This window comes from Anser cygnoides, chromosome 21, assembly GCF_040182565.1.
Source record: "Anser cygnoides isolate HZ-2024a breed goose chromosome 21, Taihu_goose_T2T_genome, whole genome shotgun sequence".
In the NCBI taxonomy this organism is placed as follows: domain Eukaryota; kingdom Metazoa; phylum Chordata; class Aves; order Anseriformes; family Anatidae; genus Anser; species Anser cygnoides.
Genome location: NC_089893.1, coordinates 6,412,109 through 6,437,057, shown reverse-complemented (window position 1 = coordinate 6,437,057; position 24,949 = coordinate 6,412,109). Strand labels below are relative to the sequence as shown.

At 47.5% G+C, this 24,949-nt stretch overlaps 1 protein-coding gene across 4 annotated transcripts in view; it reads right to left on the bottom strand.

Moving 5' to 3' along the window:
- The window catches only part of B3GAT1 (beta-1,3-glucuronyltransferase 1), a 121,481-nt gene that overhangs the window by 39,048 nt on the left and 57,484 nt on the right, over positions 1-24,949 (bottom strand). For all 4 annotated transcript variants that reach the window (XM_066981233.1, XM_048063290.2, XM_066981237.1 and 1 more), the window contains one exon: positions 18,212-18,291. The gene's annotated coding sequence lies outside the window, so the exon portion shown is untranslated. The remainder of the gene's footprint in view (positions 1-18,211; positions 18,292-24,949) is intronic.

The window sequence follows — 24,949 nt, the reverse complement described above, 5'->3', positions numbered from 1 at the left end:
GAGCAGCAGAATAATGGCGCACAGAGGCTGCCCTGACATTTTGCAAGGTTGTCCCTTTGAACTTTAGCATATCGACTTGTTTGCGTGCTGGGTACGGAGCGTGCCACATCCACCGGAGCCAAATTCCCGCGAGGAGAGACTCGGGCAACCCTCCCAAAGGGTCTTGGGGTTCAGGGAGAAGGGTGCTTGCCTGGAATCCGGAGTGCTTCACCGAGGATGTGGAGCTCAACATGCAGCACCGCTGTTGACAGCAGCGTATATAAACAGAGCAGCTTTTTCCCGCTCCCTCCCCCTTCTTATTATAGCACAAAATACCCCGAGTAAAATACATACACACAACAATCCGCTACAAAAGCAAAACAAAGCCCCAAGTGTGCGCACGCACGCACACGCACACGCATAGACATTCTTCTGGAGAACGCGGCGTATATTCAATACCTTAAATGTCATTTCTTAAATATTAATGCTGTGCTTCTGGCGAGGTTTATGTAAGGTTTATTACTGCCGGATTGGAGGCACAACAAAACCCCAGCTCGGCGCTCGCAGCCTGATGTTCTCTGCCTGCCCAAGCCATCCAGAGGCCCAGCTCCATCACGGTGCCCTGTCTCCCCTGCACACCCTGAGCCCCCCGGCCGTGGAGCTGGGGCAGACCCTCTCCTCCCAGGCTGTTTTCCTGGGAGGGGGCAGAGCTGCAGCTCCTTTTTCCCCCGTCCCTGTGCTTGCAGCTCGCCATCTGGCACTGTCAGGAGCATCCCTGCTTGGAACCGCGCTGCAGCCAGGCGCAAGCACGAGCGGATGCCTCTCTCCGGCTGCACGATAACCTCATTAGCTGAGGCAGCGCAGGGCGAAAGGAAGAGCGCGAGGGCAAACGCTCAGCAAACAGCCAGGTACGGTTCAGCTGCGTACGCACAAGCACGGCGCTGGGCTGCTGGAAGGAGCCGTGCAGCAGGCAGAACAACCCGAGGGACGGTGCGGGCCATGCTCCTGGCTGGCAGCCTCCCCTGCGACCCCAGGCACAGCTCCACGTGCCCCGGTCTTGTTCAGGCAGCCTGAACACGAGAACTGACTCGGGCCCTTGGTTGGACCCCAGACTGTCACTGCCCTGTGGTGAGAGATTTGTGAACCGGCCATCCATGGGTGAGGAATGAGATGGGCCAACCCGCTGCAAAGGCACTGGGATGGGAGGACCTCAGCTGAAAGTCCCACTCAAGGGGTTTTGTTACGCAGATTAAAGGGACCCTAGGCCCTGGGAGGAGAAAAATCCCAAAGCCTGGCCTCTTTGCCCCTGCATACTGGGCAAAAATATCCTCCAGCAAGTGCCTGTTAGCCCAGTTATTCTCCAGGGGCCAAACAGAGGCCAACGGGTTTTGAAGCTGAGGATAAGCTTCTTAGGGAGCGCAGCCACACGTCGTGCTATTTGCACAGACCGCTTCCAGCACTCGCTGCTACTGCCCACGTTGTAGCTGCTATGGAGAGCAAATTCAGCCTTTCAGGCTGCTGGGCTGTAAACTGGCAGGTAATTCCGTGACATCCCTGCTCTTCTTTTTCTTCTAGCAAATGTACAGCAAGCAACACCAAAAGCATTCATCCCATCCCCAATCTCCCTACTTTTCACCCCAGAAGTCCTATCTCACAGACTTCACCTGCACAAGCTCCCGGCGATGCCGCTCCCCACCCAGCCCGACTTGTGCAGCTCCCCTGGCGCGGGCAGCAGAGAGGCGCAGGGTGGGCACCCAGCTCTGCCAGCCCAGCGGTGCCCTCAGACACATGATGTCAGACACCTGCAACAGCCTTCGGAAGATGGGCAGCAGCACCGACCCAGCTGATAGAGGGAACAGCCAAAAGGGCTGTCGGAAAACCACTCCCCGAGCACAAAAGGGCCTCAGAACACCTCACGGGCCATCCCTGCCTTTGTGCTAAGACAGGGAGATGCTCTCTTCCCTGGCAGCACCACCTGTCAGGAGCTGTTTGCCCCCACCAAGTCTCTGTACGTGCACGGAGGGCATTTGCACACCCAGATGTATTGATTCAGCGCGCCCTCGGGATGCTCCACGGACACACGAAAAACACAGCCAGGAGCGGGGCAGAGCAAACGTGGGGAAATGGAGAGCAAAGCCACGCTGATGCATCAGCAGGTGGTGCTCTCCCCTTCAGATCGTCAAACAAGTTAAGCCCTTGCCTGGCATTTTACCACTGGGATTTCCTCCAGGCAAGGAAGCTCAGCCTAACACACGACCCCTCTTCTCTGCACTGCTGAGAGAGGCAGAGGCTGCATCGGTTCAGAGCCCTGGAAAGGAGAGCCACACGCCGCACGGAGCTCCCCTTGGGCACTGGTGCTTCTTTACAGCTTGGAAGAAACTCTTCACCGGCTAAAGACCTGTAGTAGGTAAACCTAACCCTGGGGAACATCAAAGAGGAAACGGTTTAGCACGTTGCCGGGAGTTGGCAGGAGTGATTCAATAACCCCTGGACTGCTTGTCCAGCCACAGCCTTGCTCTGATCGTTATCCTGGCCAGAATCCAAGGCAGAGATTGTTCGGAGACCAGTGCATCCCAGACAGTGCTAAATCACATACATCCAAACTGTCCTCCGAGGGATTTTAATTCACTGGGAAGCACCCTCTTAGCAAACAAACACGAGCAGCGATCCAGCTCTCGCCACATCGCCGTCATTAATCTCTGCTTCCAAAACCTCCACCCAAGCCTCACAAACGCACCAGTCACAAGCGCTGGTCTTTGCTCTGGATACCACAGCTTGAGACCAGAAGAGAGAAGAGAAAGCAAGAAAATGGGCACAGCGCTAGAATTACTGTTGGTTTGTCGTGAGACAGCCCCGAGGGGGGGCTTTCAGATGCCCTAAGGCACAGGCTCTTCTTGTTGTTAGGGCTCAGAAGACTTCAAGGCAAGTCCAGGCAAACGTCCTGCGTTTCTCTCTACCTGAATACTTCAACTGCGCTGCTGAAATATGCATTTCTGCTCCATTTCCTGCTCTGTTGCTCCCATTTTCTCCACCACGCATTTGCCAGGCAGGTTAGGATCTTATTAAGAGAAAACTTCCTCCAGGAGCAGCTCGTGACGCTCTGGGATTGCAACACAATGAACTGATAAAGCGAGACATAGAAGCACATAAATAATCATAGTATCTCACACGTCCCAAGATCACACAAGCAATTTCAACTTCTTTTTTTTTTCGTGTCCTGTTTATAAATATTCATTCCAGGGCTGCTTTAAACCCACGGAGCCTCCTACAGAACTGCTCCAAAAGCTCGAGCAGCCTGCCATTCCCATGCAGCGTGCGGACGACCCGCAACGATTTGCAGTCCCTCCTCATCCTGCCTCTTCCCCACAAATACTCCCAGGCCACGACCGCCCAGCACGAAAGCACAAGCAGCAAATATCTCAGCATCTCAGCCCGCTCCCGTGGCAGCCGTGTCCATGCCATATGCCCACTCCCTGCTCTTAACCTCCACCTCATAACATCTCTGTGACGGCCACATCACCTCTCCGGGTTCACTCCGCTGCCACTAAGCAAAATCACCTGGACCCATAAAAAAAAACCACGGTTGTGCTCATTTCTGGGAAAGAAAAATTAATATGCAAACGGCGATAAATTCTCTGATGTGCACATTTATGTTTTTATCATGTAGTTAATCAGGAAGGAGTTGGTTCAGTTTAGATACAGCTCCACACTTTGCCTCTGTAATCCGAATCCCAGAAGGGCCTTATAAAACCATAATCTGCAATGCAAAATTGCAAAGCATATGGGAGTGTCTATAGATTTTCCAAATCACCTGTGCCCTAATTTAATATGAATAACAATTAGTTTACTCTTATCAGTTAATTGTGCCCCTTGTGGATTCAGCAACACTGCGCCTCGTCACCAAACGCCTTTGTCTGAGCAAACTTTAATTACACTTCCTCGCTCAGCCCAGCCCCACTCGCAGCTCTGGCAACAAAGACGAAATTGCTGCTGAACAAAAAACCCACCACCGCCAACAATAAGGGAGTGAAGCGCGCTGTGTTCTGATGGAAGCAGAGAAGTGCACAGAAGCGGCTGGGGTTAATGGCAGGGAGCGTTACTGCAGTCCCTTCAACCCAGCCGACGTGCCCACAGCATCCTCCATGAGCTGCACGAGGAGTTTCTTCAGCCCCAGCCAGCCCCCACGGCCCTCGATCCCGTCCTGTCTCTGCTCCTGCTGCTCTGAGGGGGGGAGATGCCTCCCAGCCCCGGGCACCAGCAGCAGGAGATCGGAGAAGGCTCTCATCTCACCTCCGGTGCTGTGATTAGCAGAGGGTTGCGAGCCAAGGCACCGGCTCCTATTTCCAGCTCAGCCGCTGTCTCCAAATGATCCTGTGCAAGTCACTTAACTCTGAGCCTGCTTCCTCACCCATTTAAACAGCAACAATATTGCCATTGATAAAGCTGATGGGATATGAATACACATTCACTCAATGCTTTGACATCAATCCTGCAATTAAAATACCGTTAATGCAACAGCAAGCGCTGCAACTTTATCTACTGGCATTGGATATGCATTTTCTTTTCAAGGCCCACAAGTCCCCTTGTGAATCATACAAAAAAACAGATTGAGGATGACTGTGTTTCTACTTCCATTTCAAACATGGCAGGGTTTTGCACACACACAGACCTTAAATCTCAGTTACACCATCCCCTTGGCAGCAAAACGTTGCCTTTGCGTAGCAGAGGATGCAGGCTACAAACCCTTTGGCAGAGGCGAAGGAACAAGCCTGCAGCGCGGCAGATAAAGCCTCGGGTGTTAGGAACGTTCCCAGCCCGCCAGATCCAGCCCAGGAATGCAGAGCTCACCCTGCCCAAGCCAGGGAATCCATCGCCCGCCGTATCAAATATGCTCATCATCTCTCGACTGCGTGACCTCTGCTCCTCTCCGAATGGGATTTCTCCACCCTTTCACAGGAATAAGTTGCCGTGCATACTTAATTGCTTTTATTACTCTCCAGTAATCGTTATCATGACCTTTCCATGCACTGTTTTGGTGTGTCTCTCACCAGGTCATTACTTCTGAACCACAGGCTCTGGTGGAACAGAAACATTAATCTCCTGCAGACAGCAGAAGCAAAGCTCACGGTGTTTGATCTCTCTCCCGGTAAAAAATGATGCAACAAACTGGACTAGGGTGAGCTCTGTCTCTGGCATCCTGGCAATGCCATGCAAGACCTCTGACTTTTCTCAGTGGATCCTCGTGCCTCTCTCTTCAATCACCTTGTTAGCTCAGCAAGCAGAGCAGAAAAAGCAACTACAATTACAGATTTTAAATAAGGCCGAGTGTCACTCACTTGAGCAACTGGAACAATGTGAGTGGAGAGTCCAAGCTGCAGTGGCCGGGATAATCCTGCAAGCAGCATTAGCTATTTGGACAGCAGAGCGAGTCACTCCCCAGACTAATTCCCAGCTACAGAGAGAAATCAGGCTGTGATTCTCCATAGAGGTTCAAGCAGCAACACCTTTGCAGTAGCCATTTCTGCTCCATCCCACGGAGCAGCTCAGTCAGGAGGAGCTGGCAGGCGAGAGCAGGGCTCATCCCGTGACCTTCGAATGCTTCTCTGAACAAAGCTTGTGGCTCGAGCAGGGCACTTTGGCTGAAGGACGAAGCAAGAAAGATAAACCAAACAAAAGCTTATTCTGCAGACCTGCCAGGTTTGGCAGCGTTCACACAGGTCTGACAGCTTCACCCTGTAAATGAATTGTTTCTTGTGAAAGCACAGGAGAGATCTCATCCGTCTCGGATGCTGCAAATCCATGTATGGTACAGAATTGAACTGGCCTTTCTGAGGGAATGTATTTTATTGAGTGCTGTTTAAATGACTGCCATCAAAAAGCCTTTTCACAAACAGAAATCCAACATCTCCTCATTATTCACTCTCCTTTCCCCTTCCCTCCCTCGTCTCCCAGCTCATTCCCATCTAGAAAGAGACAAACCTAAAGCAGGCCAGCCAAAAGCGAGCTGAACTCTCGCTCCGCCCGGGAGCAGACCGGACTCCAGATGAGGGGCTGCCCAAACCTTTCCAGGGAGAAAACAGCTGATGGAAACCTAGAGTGCTTGCAGGCACGCAGACGTGCCCTCCACCTGCAGAAGGAGAGCTCCAAGCTTTTCGAGTCGGGCTGCCTCCAGCACGTGGGGTGTTTGTGCCCACAGTGCCTGGGGGTGCGCGGGCTGCGGGTGGCATTCACAGCCCCGCAGCATCCTGTGCCATCGTTTCAAAGGGATGCACCACTACAAAAACAACAAACATCTCCCTTCTAAATAACCACTTTGTTCCTGAATCTCAAAGCCCCTCTGCGCAGCTGCTGCAGTGCTTCTCTCACACAGACGCGATGGTAGGGACAGGAACGGGGCCTGGGCTCTGCCCTGGGCCACCGGCCTCTGCTTGCCCAGCGGGCATTTTCAAACTTGCCCGAAGAACAACAAAAAATTGGGGCTGCAAGTGTTTTTTTTTTGTTTTTGTTTTTTTCCTCCTTGAAGGGAGATTCATAAAACCCTCTACATGATCCGTCTCTGACTCCAAAGCATGCCCCACGCTCTTTTGCTCACCAGTTCCTCTTGCAGACTGGAAGCATCCCGGGACACTGGCTGTCCTTACTTTTTGATCCCACCACCAACCCCATCACATAACAGAACAGCAGATTTTCCAAGCCCCGGTGAACAAAGAATAACTCTTCGGCCATTACTTAACAACATACTCTGAAGAGCGCTTTCTCTCCATTGCTGCTGCTACTCCATTAAAGGAACAGAAGGGAAACGGGAAAGATTTTGGCAAAGTCTACAAACTGTGGCGGTGTCCAAGCTTCCTATCCTCTGATTAAAGTCACTCCCATGTTGCCAGCTGCTTCAACAGCAAAAGCACCACTTCACAAGACCATTAAATGAGGAGGGAACCTCAGACATAGAGTCCTTTCCTCCTCCTAACGCCTCTCTCCCTTAAAATACCGACTTTGAGATTTCATGTTTGCCTTAGAAGTGACAGCAGCCAGGACTTGATGTAATTAGCAGCCTGGTAAGACACTGCGTTTTTGTTCTGGTGGTAATTAACTCAGTTTCTTGTCATGGGCTAACGAAGGAAAATGTTCAGCTGAGAGAAATTGATGTTAAAAACGGATCTCGATACAAGGGCCCACTTACAGTAACTGGTTGCTACAGGGCAAATTCGAGGATCCTTCGTTCCCCCAGGACTTACTATCCCACCTTCCAAGTTGACTTTGCTTTCTAAAACAACGGGCTGCTAGACCGTGCCCTAAATCCTGATCAATAAAGCAATGAATTTCCCAAATCCAGTGCACAAAGTGGAAGAAACTGGCTTGCAAGGACCGAAGGAGTTCCACGGGTCATATTAGTGTCACGTCAGCTGAGGGAAATTAATAATTTTCCTGATTGATTCTGATGCATGTGAGCATTCTCCACCAGCAGCTGAGAAACAGACAGGACAAGAAAACCATTTTTCCCTTGCAACGAAAGGAACAACTGCGGTGCCCCACCGGGAAACGGGCCTGCAAAGACGATCGCTTCTAATCTGTGTGATGCACAACGCCGCTCCCAGCGGGGACACAACTGCCAGGAACACATTTGGATTAACGGGAGGGGGATCTGCCCGCGGCAGCACCTGGGAAGGCAGCTCTTCAGTCCCTGTCCTTCCCGTGGCCAGGCTCTGGAGCTACCCATAGAGCTGCACACACAAACCACAGGGGACCGGGGCGCTGCCCAAACCTTCGCCCACCCTGACACCACGGCCTCAGGTGGGAGCACGCCGGAGTATGTTTTAGTGCGAGGTGGCTGGACGCAGAGCTTTATGAGGTGGGGCTGCTTTTAGGCAACCCACTCACTTGAAGGGCTCCATAGAAAATCAAGGAGGGAAAGAAAAGATTTCGAAACATCCAGAGGCCTGGGAGAGAGGGTGCTGCTTCTCGCATCTCCTCCTCTCGTGGCTGGTACCTCGCCCTGGGGAGACGTCAGTTCCTGTGCTAGAACATGGCCCATCCAAACACCGAGTGGTTTGCAAAACCTGCATTTCCTTGCCCAGACCGACCTCCATGAAGCGATGTGAGGAGCGTAAGCTGTAGATGTTCAATGTGCTGAAGTTCCCAGAATGGGTTAGTAACAAAAGCCAAGGCTCCTGGATACCAGGCATTGCCCATACCTGCTCTTCAGAGACTTGTGCCACTCCGGCCAGGTAACACAGGCGTATTTCTGACCTGCAGCCCCAAAGCACCCTTACCATGCTCCAACTCCAGAGCAGGAGGGGTAATCTCATCTCTCCCCCAAGCAACATCTAAGAGGAGAAGCTGGGTTTCTGAGATAGCAAGTCCATACTTGGAGCGAGACATCTAATACATGAATAATGGAGAAGTCAGCAGCAGCTCCATGTGTAAGTTCGCACAGACATTTGCACTTAGAGCCGACTAAAATCTCTCTGCTTCACACTCCTCTGATTGAACCCAGCATCCCAACTCAGTACAATAACTCCAAGGGCAGAGAAACGTCCCATGCATCTGAAGTAAAATATTAAGTGACATTTGTAGATGATTTCTGTTTTAAATGTCCATGAAAGACTGCTGCATTGTCCTGCATCTTTTAGCTCTCCCCTAGCTAAAATGCCACAGTCTCACATACTACCTCAGCTCAGGCTGTATCTGAAGAAGCAGAAGTCAGTATGAAAGAAGTCTTTTCCCCTATTGCTTCCCCATCTCGTCAGCAGACACGGAAAGAAAGACCAAGCTCTACGCTGCATGCTCCTAATTGCCACTATTTGCCCCAAGACAGCCCTCTCAAACTCCCTAATGGCCACTTGCTATTTCATGTGGATCTTTCTTCTCTCGTCTGCTGGCTTCCAGTTCAGGGCATCTCTGTTTCCAGGACCTGGGCTGTACCCTGGTGTCAGAGCTGTCAGTCGCTTGCAGCAACTGACAGGCAGCCGTTTCGTTCGGCACAGTTGGGTGAACAGCCCCTTCCAGCACATTTCGTTATTCACATGCTCCGCCTGCTAATTGCTTTCTGAAATGGGGAAGAAACAGATGATGAGCAGAATGCAGCTCCTGACAAATTCCCCAGCACTGTAAATACGACTCACCTTGCTGTAAACAAGGAAATGCTAAGTGGTGGTGCAGGTTTGTGCGTAAATTGGGGAAAAAAGGAAGAAAGAAGGGAAGAAAGGATTAATAGAAAAATGAAAACATACAGTAAGCAAAAAAATCTCAAACTCCTGTGTCCCTGAATTCCCTGCATAGGGGTGAGAACCCCAATCTGTTTTGTGTGTTTCACTCTGAAGACTGGTGTGATCCTCTTGGTGCTAATACCTGCACAACTACAGACCATTTGGCCAGCACTGATTAGTGCAACCTCTTCGTCTTGCTGAAGATATCCAGAATCTGGCATTCACAGGCAGGCTCTTTATCCTCAGAACTACTTCACCAATGAGCAAGAGCAAAGAAGGGCTTAAAACAAGAAAACAATTTCATTTCTTTTGGACTCTAGGCAACTCAGTATCAGTTATGTTAGGCGAGCAGAGGCCTCTGCATTTTATAGTGCACAGACCGAGGATCTGCCGGCTCTGCAGGTATTATGACTCTTCTACTTTAAAGGGAAATATAATTTGCTCTTAAAATAATGAGATTTAAAATTAATAAGCTTGGGGCTTTCAGCTTGCTGGACTGTGAATCTGTAGGCTACACTTCTAACACATTTTCAGATCCTTTTCTATAGCCACAAGGCCTGGAAGCTTATTTAAAAACAAAAGCTGAAGATTCCCATGTTTCCAGGAAGAGAGGCTCTACAGAGAAACATCAAATACCATTAGATTCACAATCATATTGTAAAAATCGACAACACAAGTATATAAGCACACAGTATTACTACTTACTTCCAGACCTAAACCATTGTGCAGTGGTATGGTTCAACAGCATGAGTCATTCCACCCCAGAGGCAATTGCATTTCAATGCTAGTTGTAGAAGCAATACAAAAACCAGGTGCACACTCACAGCTGTCACTCTTTGGAGAGAGAAGGTGCTGGAAGCACTAAGATTACACAGGGCTAAAAAAATTGAAAACTCCAAGTGCAACAGATAAGTAAATGCTTTCTACAGATACCTTGCTACTCCTTATAGAAAGGCATGGCTAGAAGAAAACTTCAGAGTGTAGGAAGTGAACTGTGCTACTGTTTGGGGCACAAGGACATCAGCTCTGATAGAAGATATCGAACAAAGTCAAGGAGATTAGGGAAAATGACCATGGAAATTTTAATTCACAGGATCCTTTTTCTGCAGACAGATGGTCATTTCAGCCTTTCTATTCTCTAATCCCTCATTCTGCAAAGCAAACATCCTAAATCCCAGATAATGTAGGTTTTACCATCTCATACATTTCCCACAGCATTAAGGTCGGTCCCAACGATAGGATACATATGCTTAAACATCTGTATGCCTAAGTAATTCACAGCCACAAGAAGCTCCTACCTTGATCCAGCACAGAGGTGATCTCTGCATCCTGGCCTCCAGGCCCAGAAGCCAGCAGGGGCCCCACTAAAGCAGGCACCTTTTCCAGGAGACATCACAGGGATTCAAGTCTATTGATGTGCTACCAACCGCTCCCTGTGTTTGCTTTCCAGTGAGATCCTCCTTGCCAGAAATACACCCACTTCTCAACACAGTTCCGTTTTCTCCATCAGGCTAGATACCGGGAGAGAAAAACTGTAGAGAAACGAGGAGGTTTTCAGTGTCATCCACCCACAGCACTTGCTGGGGCAATGGGCTTTCTTGTCAAGGGAAGCTGTTTCTGGGAACAGCCTTTCTCTGGCACAGCCAAGGCTCCCCAGCCATGTCTCTGAAGAGGAAGAAGACTCAGCACATTTTGCACACTGCCATGTTACCACCACTGAGGAAAAAATACCGCAGCCAGCAGCATGGCATGAAATTTGCATCGTAGCTGCCCGGGACTTCTGGGAAACAGTGACACCTCAGATCTGGTTGTTTTTTTTTTTTTTTTTTTCCCCCCATCATTTGACTTACAGAAGAACCAAGCTGTCAAACTGCCCTTTTGGAAGCAACGGCAAGCAGCCCAGACTGCAGGCTGCAAGCAGTTCAGGAAAACATGATCTCAGTGAGGTTTTACACGGCCTACTCCTCCCCGAACTCTGCAGGTACAGAAACCATGGGGAAGTATCAAACAAAAAGGGGCTGAAGAAGGCTCAGAGTTAAGAAATTCATGATCAGTTTCTCAGCTTCCTTGTTTGTTCACTCAAATGATTCACAAGGAGCAGTACGTATCTCACAGCCTCACAGAGAGCGCTCACAATTAAACAGACATTGAAATGAATTTCATGAAATATGCATATTGTTTGCTTCCTAAAAAGCTGTTTAGATCAGACCACGAAAAGATGAGAAACTAGTGATTAGACCAACAGTCACTCCCCACTTACCCTTAATGAGCCCTGCATGGATGTGGAACAAAGGAAGAGGCCATGAGAGCCCTAAAAGAGGCAGAAGCACCGGACCCACTCTCTGCTGATGTAAGTCACCATATTGACAAATAACCCCCAGGTCTTTGAAGCAGCCGAAGATCCAGTCTGTCTTCCACACAGGGCAATCTTAAGGAATGGATTACTGCGACTAAGAACCCACAGCTTCACTATCAGTAACACATCAGCAAAGTCCCAAACAGGACTTCAGAAGGTGTTGCGCCATTGTACTCTTTGCAGGCTCCAGAGGCAGAGCGAGCCTTTGGGGAGCAACACAGAAACCCCAGAGAAGCCCAGGGATGGCTAACGAGGCCACGGTTCGAGGGCAGAGCTCACCGGCAGGGGTAGGAGACTACCCCCGTGTCTGAGGCACTGCAACCCCAAACCCAGCATTAGATTCTCTTCCCCTGCTGCGGCAGCAAGATGGGGAGCTTTCCCTTTTCCCTCCTCCCGCATCATCTGGGACGGGACAGGAGGTTTCAATCCCCTGACCAGGAGGAGTCACCCCTCCTCACACACTAAAGCCACGGTGCCTCAAACCCACAGCCCCTGCCCATGGCAGATTCGCTGCGCTCCAGCTTGTGGCACAGACCTGGGCACATCCCCGCTGCTGTTCGAATGCAGCACATCGCATCTCGGGATTTTTGTTTCTGACAGGCTCTCTCCTCTCGCCTGGTTAATAGCTCGCTGTTTGTGTTCATGCACGAGGAGTAAATTCTTCATTACTGGAGAGATCTGACATGTACAAACAATTGGAGTAAATTGATTGTATTTTCCAAATCATCACACAGACTCTAATTCTATCTGCAAGGCGCACTAATTTGCACTAGAATTACCTCCTAAATTAGGAATTAGAGCTTTTGACAGAGAAGAGCGATGACTGCCCTTGTGTCACAAAGCCGGGAGCAAAGGGTGTTGATCCCTTCCCGACTTGTACGGCAGGAGAGCTTTAGGCTACCCTCAGAGCCTACGGAAACGTGGTGAAGGAGACACCAGCCACATGAGGTTCCAGAAGTTTTCAAGGAGATATCTCCTTGGTTTCGATGCACATTTAAAAAGAACCGAGTATTTGAACTTCATAGTTTTATATTCAGAGTCTACCCTTTTCTCATGCAGGAATTCTCCTGGTCCCTTGCAAAGTGGAGATATAAAGCCCTGCAATTTACTTATTGATTTCCTTCTTTATTTTTGAATGACGATGAGCACCGCCGAAAATCAAATCTGCAAACACTCAGAATGTGCCTTTGTTCCTGCCGGAAGCAGACGAACAGGGCGCGCTGTGCTCCTCCAGACATGAGGTCATCCGTGCTGCTCCCGGAGGGTATGCTGGACCAGCTCATTTCGATGTAAAAGAAGCTACATCATTAAGTTAACCTGAATCATGCACCCACGGAGCATCTCCGTCTCCAGAAAGAGAAGGGATCAGAGCGTTCAGCACTTTCCAAAACGCCAGACGCAAGGTGTGTTTCTCTGACATCGCCTCCTCTAGCTGACACACAGCAAAATTTATAGCACTTCCAGCCCCCAGATGCTCCTTTCTCAGGGCAGGGGAAGGCAAATAATGTGATAGATGTTAGGGATGCTGCCTAAACAGGGAAAGGAACACTCTACACAGACACAAGCTAAATATCTAAGCCTATTAAAACTCTGGTCATTCTGTGAGCAATGGAAGTAGAGCACTCTGAATTTCCTGTGGACATGGATCTTGGCCTAGGCTCTGTTGCTCAGCAAGATGCAAGCTCCCAGAGAAGCTTTTCCTGTTCTTGGGACGTTTGCAATGTGTCTCGCCCAGATTCTGGTGTCTAATAAGGGTGACCTTACAGTGCAGCCCCCCGTAGTGGGACTATCAGAGTATTTTCTCTGGCCACCTACGATTACAAAGCCCATAGAAATACAGGATTCTGCCAGTCCCTTTGGGTAATACAAATAACCCTCCCTGAATTCTCCTCCAGACTGACACACTCTAGAGAAATTTGTTTGAAATTCGCAAATGGTTCAAAAGCGATCAGAGGGCCAAAGACAGCAGGATCTCATAGGCCCTGTCTTGTTTGCAAATCCAATGAAAATCATCTCCGGGGAATAAATATAATTATCACCACAGCCCAGAGAATGCTCACAACTTAAGCTGGACCTGACACAAAGAAATAGACAAATAATGGAGAGGGGAGGAGGAAGGCAACATCGCCTCTCTTAGATATGCAAAAATATCCTGCTAAACCCCAGGGAGTCACAAAACTGACTTTGTAAAGGCATGATTAAAGACAAAACAAACGCTGGGAGTTCTTTTTCTTTGCCTTTCAACTTCAGCAATTATAGAAACTTAACCTGAAGCACACTCCATCTGCAACCAGTTGAGCTACATGACTCTATATTCTTAATTTGAGCGGAAAGCTGAGATATTCATACACTTGTGCAGTTCTAGAAACTGAGGATTCGTGGAGGGAAAATAAGATTCTTCATGACTTAGATGTCTGATGAAACAGTAGGACACTGCGATGAGGAGAAGTACCAGAGATACGAGTGCAGCAACAACTCGCAGCTGTTTAGGTCAGGAGAGGGCATGTTCATTGCACAGCTATTTCCTTGGGTGCCCGCGTGTCCTTTCCCTCCCGCGCTCCTTGCCGGGGAATTGCCAGATGTGGGTTTTCTGGAGGGTTCGCTTCCAGCCGATTACACGTTGTAGATCCATGGATGGTGGTTAGGGGACGTGCATAACACTGCCCTGGCAGATGCTGCTGTGCTCATCCCAGGCCCCTTGCACGCACTGACAGCAGCCCTGGCTCCTGGAAACCTCTTCTGGAGATCTGAGAAACTCCTCAGGGCGAGATGGAGACTGAGTCGCTACAGCTGGATGAGGACACGACAACAGCACGGTTGTTTCTGTCTCTGCTCGGTAACACAAATTTCCTGGGGTGAATAACAGAACCATGGAAGTAACACCCGAGGTCACTCGTACCTGTGGGAGAGCATTACCTCTCCGACCACGTGTGCCTACAACATACAAACAACCCAAAATGCCATCCCAAATACAACAGACCAAATCACTGTCCCACTCTCAGATGAGTCAAGACAGTACTTTAAGTAAAAAGGGAGTTTTGCCTCCGCAAACAAAGGTTAAATCTGTCTTTGGTCCTGTGCCACCCACCGTCAGTTTCCCCGATCATTCTGAGTAAGCAGGGATCTGCGTCACGGCTCTGTACGACAGCTACATGGTTATTTCTACACTCACAACTCCATGTAACAAAAGGCATCTAATTAATTTTTCCTAGCATTTTATCTTTTTTCCTCTTCGGAGCGTGCATTCCCAAGATCTTTCGCTGTGCCCACAGCCATGAAAACGTGACGCTCACCACGGGGGATGAGGGGTGAGGGAGGGAAAGAAGTACACCGAGATTCTGAGAAAACAATGGGATTCCAGGAACGAGAGATTTTAAGGAGAGAGCAAACTGCACAGGTGATGCAGATGAGAAGCAGGTACTATGATTCACACAGTTCAGCATGCTGGGCTCAAATGGCAGAGGTGTGGCTGGGAACAGTGGAGTGATTTCAGGCAACAGGAGCCAGGAGGGAAGCGGTATGCCTTTCCCTAGCATTTGTTCAAACGGTTTCATCCCCACCACTCAAAAGAGTGCACAAATGCCTTATATTCAACCAAAAATATATCCATAAGCAGCGCACTTGTAGAAGTATAAAGGTAACTGATTAGGTGCTTTATGGGATGAGCATGTTAGTGCCCTGGCTTTATTGCCTGTTAGTAGTTCAGCTCGGTTAGGATCCTGCATCCTTCTGATTATGCAGATACAATCTATCACATTGTTCCGGAAACTTGGTTAGAGCTGTGCTCGGAGAGACGGCTGCAGCTGCAGCAGGCTGGGAGAGACACACATCATTGCTCTCTTTTATGAGAAGGAAAATTGGCTGTTGCTGCTCCTGCAAAAAGCAGCTGTTATTTGTTGTTTTCGGGGTGGTTGTTGGTTTTGGGTTTCTTATTTTGAACTATTATGATGAGTTTGCCTCCTCTTCCCACTTAACCAAATTACAGAGTGTTTATGTTTCCATCTCTCATGGCGATGTACGAAGCCGGCACGCCCGCTTAAGGCCAAGCAGAGGTGCTGCTTGCCTCTCCTCGGGCAGAGGCACACCACCTTTGGCAGGACGGAGGAGCCTGCAGAGAAGAGGGGGAGCCCCGGCCACCTGCCTAACTGCACCAGCCACCTGCTGTCAGCTTTCTCCTTCTGTGCCACAGCAAGAACAGCAAATTTCCATGTCTGGATTCAAAGGACCCAACCTAATGGCTCTTGCAGGACGACTGCAGCGGTGGCTTCATCACTGGTTAAGTATCAGAGCTGGCATCCACCAGGTCCTTTGCCACCAGAACCGCCACGATCCTACAAATGGTGATGGGGAGCAGCCCCCAGAGAGGAGCACAGCAGAAGGAGAACGGGAAGAGTTTACCGGTACACTTAATAACATTTGCTTAAGCACAATTTTCTGCAGAGGTCAGTGTACATTTGGGCCAAAGAAACGCATGACTTTTGTGAAGAGCTACTGCCAAACCCTTCACATTAAGGTGCAGTGTGTTCCGTGTGTGCAGACAGAACCTGGACCCCTTCCATAGAAAACCCAAATGATCGGAGCCCAGCCCCTGCTTCTCTAAAAAAAGGAGGTGGAGGGAAACATGCATTTGCCTTACACTCCAGGACAGAAATACAGGCACAGTTTTTCCTCCCAAAAGGTCTTTTTTAATAAAACCACCTCATCCATTTCATAAAAGGAACTCATTTTAAAATAGCACTACTTTTGCATTAAGCTGTTTCCCCTTCATAAAACACCACTGCTACATTTTTAATATAATAGCAGTTCAGACTCTCTAGAAATATGTTGCAGCTTATATTTAAAGGGATCTTTAAAATGTTTCCAAGACACAGCTGTTATTCAGAGGTAACGAAAGATGCCTTCCTTCTAAATTACAACTGTTAGCCTCTTTTCAGTCAGGATTATCCAAGCCATCTGTGCCCAAACTACAGAAGATGGACGTGCGGTGTGCAAGCTATAGAAAGTTTGATCTCCTCTCTGAGTGTTCCCAGATCAATTCCTGGCATGCCCACCCAGGTTACTGAAGGTAATCACACCATTACTTTCACAGGGCTTTGTAACAGCCCAACAAGTAGCCCCGAAATTCAAATTCCAGATCACACACAGAAAGGCTAGACAAGTGAAGAGTTTCAGGTCCTGATCCTGCAGTCAGCTTCCTGTGCCCAGATCCATGCACAAACTTTAATGGGGTATTATGCTGACAGGCACTGGCAAACACATACACATTTGGCTGGAAATCACGGCCTATTCTTTTCTTTCCTAAGAAGCGGGACGTTTCATTAACTAAAAGCAAGTCATTAAGAAAAAAAAAAAAAGAAATGGGAAATCCAAATATAATTTTATTCATTTTCAAATAGTGCTGCAATCACTCAGATGCACTGCAAAACACTGGCACAAAATAAATGTTAAAATAAGAGACTTACCCTCTGCTGCCAGCTGGCTGCAAACCTCGTCTGCTGACAGCAATATCAGAAGCTGGTTGTATCTTTGCACTTGCTGATGGTCAACCCACGTGTCCAAGACAATTCTAGCTATTGTCACGGAGCTGCTGTTCCCTATGAGCCTTAGGCTGCTTAATCTAATATTTCTCATTCACATATTTGGTGTTTCAACTCCTCCAGACTTCCAAGCAATAGCCCCTTTGCATTCAGCTTGGTTGTATGTACTTTTTTCTTGTGAAACCTTCTTCCTCTGGCACTAAATCCCCTGTTATTGTCCCCAGCCCACACACCTCTACAGGCATTCTTGGCTTCGACTCACATTTCTGCACAACCTGCACCAAACTCCCTTTCTGTTAACGCCATTTTAGCCCTCCCCTAACCTTCTAGCTCAGATTTTTCCTGTGCATTTCCCTTCTAGATCACATGCTGTCCCACATTCTTTCTTCCTTCAGGCTTTGTGTTGGGAAGGTGTTGGGGGAATGCTTAGCTTATATGGCACAGCTACTGTGCAGGATGAAAGGTGGGAACCCCTTAAGGAAGTTAAGTTTCTAAGAGTTTTGGCGCATTTAATACCTTTGTGACAAAACCTAAAAGAACAATAAAAATGAAAGCCTGCAGGTCTGTGGTGTGAGCTGTAAAGATGCAGCCTCCACAAACACAGCCTGCAAATTGGGCTGTGAAGCCAGTGAGAACAGAGCAGTGTCACTCACGAGACACTTCATAGAGCCAGCAAGGCTGCCAGAATGGCTTTCCTTGTTGGCAGAGTCCAAAGGAGCATGAAAACATTAATCAAAGCAAAAATAAATCAGGCTACTTTTAAATTAAAACCCCGCCATGCTGGACTCCTGTTCAGCTTTGGCAAAACACAGGTTTTAGGAACATCTTAGTTCATCCAAACCATTAAATACTTTTTCTGAAGCCACTGCAGAACCGTGTGCTCACGGCCCAAAGGGTGGTTGCTGTCTGCACAACGATCCTTTCCAGAAGCAAAGGGAAGCAATACATTATTAGCAGAGCCAATTTGCTGCATGTCTGTAGAAGGAACTGTCATAAACACGCTGTAGCATAGTAAATCTAGCCAATTTGCACCTTAGTTGTAGCAAAACATACCACAGTAAAAAAAAGCACTGTCAGCAAGCTGACACCTTTTCCCAACATTTATCTATCCCCTTGCTCAAAAGTTCACTAACCTTGCTCACATCCCTCCTCCTCTCCGGGGAGTTTGCACAACCGCTGTCCAGCCTCGTGGCTCACCCCCTGGGGAGGGTCTCTGCAAAAACAAGGAATCAACAGTCAGCCCTTCCCTCATCCTGCCAGGGACACGAGGGCAGATAGATAGAACCATGCTCACACAACTAAATGCATGGATGCTTCTTTCCAGACCTTTCCTTCTTTTCAGTTTATAAAGGGAGCAGGGCAAAGCTGGATATTCTAATATTTATTTCTTTTCCCCATGGGCACAACATGAGGCATAAAGAGGTGAAGTGATTTGCCTAAGGCAGCAGAGCAAGTCAGCAGTAAAATGAGAGTGTATCTGTGACAGCCAGACGAGAAGCCCACCTGACTACGCCACCTCTTGCTCCACCTGCAGCGCATTTACATCCCAGCATCATTAGTTTGTTGTTTTTACACAGCAGTGAAAAAGAAAGGAAAATGGGTAGAGAAAGGGACATAACATTTGCTCCGTGGGGATTCTGTATTAACCAGGCAGGGATATGGCATTTATCAGATGCAGATAAGCATTCGAGGAACGAGGGGAGAAGTATTCATTAGCTGGTGATATGTATTTCCATGCAGCAGATTTTTTTTTTCCTTCCAATCAGCAAATCACACCTTTTGCAGCAGGATTAGTTGATGCCTTTAATGATAACGTAAGAAGATTATATTTCCCCTTTCTCTTCACAATTCAAAGCTCTTAAACACAGAGAAGCAGCTTCCTTGCAATATCACTACGGAATTACCACTCTCCTCACATAAACAGCCAGAGAGGCCATCAGAGTGGAGCAGGGGTATTTGCCTTAAACATATTCGCACAACAGCTCAGCAAGAGAAAATAGCAGCAGCAGATGAACCCTTCAGATCGCATCGCTGCCGAGGGCCTGTCAACTGCCATTTGTCCTGATCCACTGACAGTGCTCGGGAGATGAACTGATGCTCTTGGCTTTCTGGTGGAGACCTGAGATACGACTGCATCCAAACACGGAGCCACACGGCCCCTTTGGATGCTTCGAGGCCATCTGAGCTGCAGCCAAAGCTGAGGGAAACGGCATTGGTCATGGGAACTGGCACCCAGGGGAAAATATTCTGTATTTCTCGTGTGAAAGGGTTTGCAGCTTTAAGCACTGGCATCCAGGGGATGTTTATAGTAGAAGATGCAAATGAAGGAACATGTCTCTAAGACAGAAAACTCTAATTAGCAAATAGTCCATCCAGGCCCAGTTAACCATTTAGATTGCCTGGCAGCACCGAGCAGGTCTTGGAAGCAGCCGCGGCATTTTTTGATGGCAGGAGGCCTGGCCTTTCAAAGCTTAGGCGCAGCGAGGTTGAAAGCAAGCCAACGTGAGGGAAGAAGAAACCAAAGGTGCATACAGAATAAAAACGCATAACAGGAAAACATAAGAGTAAAAATAAAAAGCTTTCCATGAATTAAATGATTCAGCTCAGTAACTGCAGTCCCGTTAAACTTCTCCCGGGCTCTAATCCTGTTACTCGGGAACAGGGAAGCATTGCTTTTTGATTAGTTTGGCCATCCACCATCAGGGATTTCTAATCCATCCCCAGTTTATCACTTACCTTGCCAGGGAAAGGCCGGGTGGCACAAAGAGCGAGTGCTCTCTTCATGTAGGCATCGTTAATGAAAACCTTTCCTGAGCAATAAAGTGCTGATTGGAGAAAGCTGTCACCGAATTTCTTTCCTTAGGAAAAGCCTCAAAGGCAAAGTGGTGGTGGGACCGTCTCCAGCTCCTGAAGCATCCAACCCTTTCCATCACTCAGTAATAAGTGCATCAAAAATACCAAGAAGACAGCTGCTTATGGGAAACCTAACAGAGAGACAAAGACTATCTTTTCTCTACATTTTGAACCTACTTTTACAATCCCTTATAAGAGACATTGTTCTCTATTAAAGCCGAGAGGGTGATTTACAGGTACAGAAAGGACCTAATCTCTACAGAACTACCTTGTTTTTAGAGTTACTTCTGAAGAACCCTTTTTAATTCTAAAGAATTCCTTCAGTTTCATCCTTCTGAAGTTCCACAGGCCTCTCTCAGGCCACCGGTATAGATTTGTAAGGCTGACAAACAGCATTTAAAAAAACAACAGCACAGTAGGACAGAAACAGAGCTGAGTACTGGCACCGTCAGTGTGGCTGTTTCCCTGCTGAGCAACAGTGATGCCGTTTGCTACACTGCACACCAGCCCCTGAGCCTAGGAGAGGCCAACGGGCAGCACTGCTGCTTTTGTATCTACCTGTACAACTCCAGAATTTAGAGAAATTCACTAAAGGAACCTGAGGGAAGGTCTTCCTGGGTAGAGAGTACACAGACGCCCTGTAAAACAAAAGGGAGGCTGAGCGTGGTTTGATGTTTACCGTTTGCATACTGCTCACAGTGTCCGAAGTGCTTTGCAGACATGCACAAAGACAGTGCTGCAGTCCTAAAAGACTACGGCAAATCGGGATGTAAAGGAACAAAGGGTTACGTTTCCTCTTTCCTGTGCGCCTGCATCAATCTGAGGGCTTTGATTTCGCTGCCTGTCTGGACACTGGGATTTCAGAGCTGTGACTATTTACTCTGACAAATTATAAGACACTGATCACCCTTTGAGTTTTCTTGGAGCTACAGGTAAAAAAATAATTGTTTCTACCAGAGCGTCTGGAATAAACCCAAGCTCAACAAAGAAATATCATTTCTGGGAAGCCAGACTGGTTTATTTGTCTTCACATCATCCATCTTCCTTGTTGCTGTACCTCCACCCATGTGTTTCTGCTGCTCCCTGAGCCAGTGGAATGAATAAAAATCCCAGGCTGAGCCTTTATTAGCATGTGTAATGCAAGTCAAGCTGCTTTGAATGTCCTCTTGTTGGGTATTAATGCAGCATGCCATTTGTTACACAAGTATTTTGCTGTGGCAGACAGAAAGTGACATTTATGGGACTATCATGAGAATGAATTTCACCATCCATTAAAATGATGTACAGGTAAACACTCCATTCATTCTAAATCTATGAGCTTTGGTTCTTTCTCTGCCCTGGTAGATGGGTCCATCAATACAGCTACTATTAGCCAAACTATTTGCTGGGAAGTGAGAACTGCTGAAAAATGTTACAGGCCTGTAATTAAAGGGATTGTAGCTTGAAGGGAGAGCACAAGAATTAAAGTTATTAGTGAGCTCTCCTCTTATAGATCCGCATGTGTGCAGCAGCTGGGATGCATCGGCAGAGTTCTGCTGCTGGAAAAGCCTTGTCTCGTTCAGACACAAGGAAACGCGGTTCCTGGCTCGGTCATCTATGAGCACCGAACCCAGGACCAGCAGGTCTTCAAGATAAAAAGGAGGGCAATGTCTGGAAAAGCTATAAATCTGATTTATATATGACTCTGTGGGGTATAGCCACTAAAAAAGAGAAGACGGTGTAAGCTATTGACAGCGGTTCCTCAGCTACTGGCTGGAGCTGTGGCACACTCGGGCAGGTTGGTGTTAATCAGTCACTGGGTCCCACCCAGGACGTGGCCACAGCTGAAGGTCAAGATCTTAAAACAACATGGGAGGAAGGTTCAGAATCCCCTGCTAGGGAGGATGTTATATAAATGTACGTTCTGCTCTGAGAAATGTACAAGGTAGAGAGAAAACATGCTATAAATGTAAGCCACATCATTTGGAAAATGAAGTACAGTTGTTTATCCACTGTAATTGTAGAAATTAAGGTAATAACAATTACAATTAAGTGACTCATATGTACTACTGTGCAATTAATTTAGGCTTAGAGGGAATGTTATTGTGTATTAAATAAAAGCCAAATGATGATATATCAAGTTGTCTCTGTGATTCAGCTGATGCATTGCTCATCTGGACCCAGCACCAGGCCATCTGCAGCGCAACGTGACGTTGGAGGAAGCCGTACGTATGGAAGAGGCCGCGCTCCCTGCGACAGAGCATTAAGCCACGTCTCTGATGACCTTTGATGCTTTTTGTAAAGTGAAGTTGCTCACCTACCTTTCTTAGGCAAATGCTAGGCTAGACGAGTTGTAATTGATCTGTTTGAGCTTCAGTCATATTCATTTACCATTTCTGTTCTTTCCGAGCATGTTCCTAATCTCCTTTTTAACAGTTTCAAGCAAAATGTTGGTGCTATGTCAGATTTCCTACGTGTAAGTCAAATCTGGAGGTCCTTTGTTGTGTATATTACACGGTATTATTTAGACAGATTCCTTAGGACTGAATTACACAAGGATCTCACGTACTGGTCCAGCATGAGCAATGTCACTAATTCAGCACAACATGAAGCCAGGAGCCCTCTGTAAGATCAGAGTCATGCACAGGCTCCCCCTGCACCCACAGACAGGCAGAAATTATGCAGAAGCTTCAAAAGAAGAGCTAGTTATCTCGGCTGCTTATTGACAGTGAAACATCACAGTGACAATCACAGGAGCTATGTTCTTAAGATGAATTGCCTGAGTTCCACACACACTTGTTGCATTTATGTGAATGCTCTTCCTGCAGGGAAGCCACAAAGAGGTTTTACGAATGTTTTGAGTCACTGGATCTCTAATCCTCTTCGTCAGCTTTTAACTATTAGCTTGGTGACACTCACAATAAAAATATGGTTGTGCTCACAGCAAAATGTGTGTCTAGCCCACACAAATCAAAGGAGAGAAAAAACATTCATACCTCCTTCTGAATTGAAATTCCTACATTTCCACTGTCTAAACATTTCTAGCTTGAGTTTATGACTTACCACCTGTGGTTTCCTACTCATCCAGTAAGAAGCAGAGAATTCAGAAGTTATGGCATGAAAACTTTTAAGAAAGAACCATCTTTCTTTTCAAGGTAATATTGATAAACTAAATGAAAAAAAGAGTATGGAAAAATCAATGCAAAAATTCTTTCCAAACAGGATATTTTATAAAATTATCTCAGAGACATCAGCAGGTCTCATATCCCCATAAATATGTTTCCTGTAATCAGCTAGTATGTAATTAACACCCAGTAACTACCTGACAGAATCTATCTGGATTCTTTAAGACACTTCATTTAGAAAGTGTGGCTGAATTGTATTGGAAGTGGTTCCTCTGGCCTGGCTGTCCAGTAGCTATTCTTCTGCAGAAGCAAAAGCTTTATCTCACGGGCAGCTTGTCTGAGTTTGGTAAACTTGAAAAGCTACAATTCACCTTCAAAGTGGATCTATTTAATTCATTCTCCTCTTTCTTTCAATTATATTCACTTCCCCGAGGAAAGGAAACCAAAGAGAACCCGTTAGCTGCAGCTGAAACAAGGAATCAGAAAGCAAGTAGGTAAAAAAGAGTATTTCCTTAAAACTGCATTAGGAATAATTACTAAAACTGCACAGTTCTTGTTATATCAAGCATAAGAATAATTTCAGAGTAGTCTTCACTCTCCTTGCTGGTTTCTGTTCCTATTCAGTTTGACATGTATGTCTTCAACTGCTTTTGTATCAGCTAAGCTTTTTCTTTGATCTCTTTATTAGCAGGAGTCCTTGGAAAAGCATTTTTATTAAAAATCACTACCTTGCCAAAGATCCTGTCTCTCAGAGTGGGTAAAACCAAATACGAAGGAAAAAGTGTAACCAGAGGGCAAGCATACCTCTCCCCAGAACAATCTCACAGCCTCCAGAGATGGTCAGTTAAGGATTTCTTGATTCACAGGTGGCATCTTTGTCTTTCACAAGTCACGAAGGATATTTTTTCCATTAAATTGTGCAGGTGTACCTGTCTGTTCTGTTGTTTTCAAGCAGGTACCACTGATCTAGAAAAATTTTGCATTCCTTCCTGAATTCTCACTGCTTCTTCCCAGTTTTGACTTGCACAAGACACTTCGGACAACTCAGACCCTTCTCCAGTACTTCGTGATGTCGCCTGCTGCAGCAAGCCCTCGTTTCAGGTGGGTGGGGAAGGCAGAAGGCAGCAGCTGTTGTAAAAATGATGAACTCCAAAGGAACACGGCTCCTGTTTTCATGCGGAGGGCCCCTGCAGCACAGCTAGCAAAGGGAACAGAAATGCCAGTTGACGTGAATGCAGCAGTGTCCCTAAACAGAAGGCTTTTCAGAGCTCCCCTGAGCCTGGCACAGCTCTTTAATAAGAGGAAATGCAAAAACGTTGGTGAACTGAGGAGTCCCTGCACTCAGGAGAGCGGGCTGGGCTCCCTGACACACTACAGCGGTGCGGCTGGACTGACCCTGCCCAGAGCAGCGTGTTTACACCAGCAAGGGGCTGGTGAAAGCTGGAACAGAACCAGGGCCAGCCTCTTCCAAGCTCCATTTGTCCCCCGTGTTAGCACGCGTTCTTGGCACTAGAAATAAAACTGTTCTGGTGGGCACTTGAAATTCTGGGGGCTTTTCATGTTGAAACTTTGGCTGTTTTGCCATCTCCTCTTAGAAAGGTTGCACGTATTTCATTGCATGCAACCTCTGTATTAAAGGGCTTCCACAGCTCCAAGACAGATGAGCTACCAAGACCACATAAAACAGAATTACGTGGTCTAAAGAGATCTGCAGAACTCATTGCTAAAGGTCCAGAGTAGCTCCTAGAGGTGCCTGGGCTTTTAGGCACGGTTTCCACCGAGAGGGAATTCTCCTCACATAAAGCTGTCCGCATGCCCTGCCTCGGTACCTTCACAGATGTCGTCTCAGAAAAGCATCGCCGGGGCTGCAGCTGTTCCCTGGTGGCCTAGTTGTCTGCAGGCAGCTGTGCTCAG